The sequence below is a fragment of the Octopus bimaculoides genome, unplaced genomic scaffold, assembly GCF_001194135.2.
Source record: "Octopus bimaculoides isolate UCB-OBI-ISO-001 unplaced genomic scaffold, ASM119413v2 Scaffold_307912, whole genome shotgun sequence".
NCBI classification, from domain to species: Eukaryota; Metazoa; Mollusca; class Cephalopoda; order Octopoda; family Octopodidae; genus Octopus; species Octopus bimaculoides.
This window is the reverse complement of record NW_026372147.1, coordinates 1-2,524: the sequence shown is the minus strand read 5'-3', so window position 1 is coordinate 2,524 and position 2,524 is coordinate 1.

Below are 2,524 nucleotides of genomic sequence, written 5' to 3'. Positions count from 1 at the left end.
TCCCTGAAATAGAAAGAAAATGATATTAATTAAGGAAATTTTGTATTCACAGAAATTTTCAAAACTACAGTTTATTTTGAAAAGAATTAATAATGAGAAAAAAAAAGGCATCCAAGTGGGCAATGCATACCATGCATGCAGATAAATTTTTTCACAAATTATTTTCATGAAAACAATAAAATATGAGTTGGCAAAGAAATTAGAAACTTATTTTAAGGGGTTTGGAGTTAAAATTCAGAGAAAATAGCATAAAATGAAGATTCTTCCCTAATTTCTGACTGAAGAATCATGCTTGTTAAAAAAAACAAAAAAACTTTCTATTTCAATAGTTTTACAGTGAAATGCTAAAATACAAGTTGAATACAAGAAAATCAAAGGTTGTTCTGGAAAGTTTAACATGCAATTTGCATATGAGTAAAATTTGCATATGACTAAATAAATGATTATTCAAATAATAATGATTATGAAAAAGAAAGCAAACAAAATGAAATACTTAGAGAAAATATTGCATAAAATTTGAGAAGTGTTTTGAATGTTTTTCAATGATAGTAGGTGAATCAAATATACTGTAGTTCATTGTAGGGTATAAATAATATGACTGCTTGTTTATTAGGAAATTTGTAAGTTCAATTTTTTTTAAATAATTTTTTTTTTTCAAGTATCACCATTATGGCTATTTATACTCTGGTGAAATTTAGAAATCAACTCATAAATAAACGAAACCCTTGAATCCAATAGAGTACACAAACACACACACACACACACACACACACACATGCATATCTATGTATGTATTTATGTATGTTTGAAGATAATCAAACCAAATTTTCATTTCAAACCACTCACCCAATGAGTGTTTCTTCTAAATTTGGTGAAAATCTGTTCAGTCATTTTCCAGTACTTTTGCAAACACACAGACAAACAAAGACCAGTGATTACAATACTATTCTTTTGCTTACGCATGCAGGGTAATTAAAAAATCGAAATAGTTTCAATTATTAATTTCAGTGTCTTAATCATGAGTATATTGATAACAAATCATTATTATGTAGAGAAACAGTTATTCATAAGAGATAAATTCTTATTTGTATCTTTGTTTTGTATGACAAAATATTAATTTCTTCGCATTGGTCATAAAATCAATTCGCAATGAAGGACCAACATTGATTGGTTTAAACATGGTAATACCCTTTGTTTTCTTTTGATTTCAAAATACATACAAAGTAGACCCAGTTCATAACGTTGAACTAACAACACTAGAAATTCATAAGCTATTGAAATTTGAGATTCCAGCTACGATATGGCTGACAAAACAACTTTCAGAGTGCTTTACACATTTAAAACACAAATCAAGTTACACACAAAGAAATGTTTACGTCTTACATCTTCATATTAATCTTCCCTGCATACATTAGCTGATAATTCTAACACCCAGTCATTGCCTCAGGTCACTGATTTCGTGTAAATTAGCATTACACATCTAATGAATCATGCTTGCTTCATTCCTCTCTACCTCAAGATTCAATGCTCATGTCCTACTACCATCATATCATGGTTCATACATACTCAGTATAGTCCAAAGTAAAATTTGATCATTACTCTCTAACATACAAAAACAAATTACCAAATACCAATTCTTGCAACAGAAAATACTACCATACACTAAATGATCACAATTCAACATTAATTTTTAAATTTAGAACTCAGCTATAAAGTGTTCAACATTTGTTTCCAAAATTTCAATCAACTATAACCAAAAGTAGCATTTTCTGCAAATACCTTCGGTAAAATTGATATGGATGAAAAAATAAATCTCTCAAGGTGGTGCTCCAGCATTGCCACAGTCAAATGACTAACACAAGTAAAAGATAAAAGCTAAAAGATAAAAGCTAAAAGATAAAGGCATATCTGAAGAATTATTTATGCCTATCATTGTCAAATCATACTTCCAAAAGCAAGATATATTTACCTAACAGTGTGCAATGGAAGCATGCCTTCAATTGTTTTTAAATAAAACGATTTCTTTTACCTATTCTTAAAATATATGCATTTAATGTAAATAATTAACAGACCATTTAGAGTATGGTTTTAGAATAAACTGAATCAATTATCAGCTTATGTTTATTAAATTGATTGCTGCATTGATTTTAAATTTTCTGATTCCATATTAAAAGGGGCAATTTTTATGCAAATAAAAACTTTTTCATAGTTGTTGAAGATTGAAAACTTAGGTTCTCTGTATTTCCACATTCATTACTGTACATAGCAATTATATTTAAATATCACTTCAAGCTTTTAAAAGATAGGTATCCAAAAATACAAAGGTATTCAGCCAGCTGGCAGAAACATTAGCACGCCGGGCAAAATGCTTAGTGGTATTTCGTCTGCCGCTACGTTCTGAGTTCAAATTCTGCCAAGGTCGACTTTGGTAAATGATTCATCAACCAGTTAACAATCACTGAGATGTGATCTGTGACATTTATGTGTGTAATAGTAGTACTGTCCTAGGTAATAGAGCAGTACT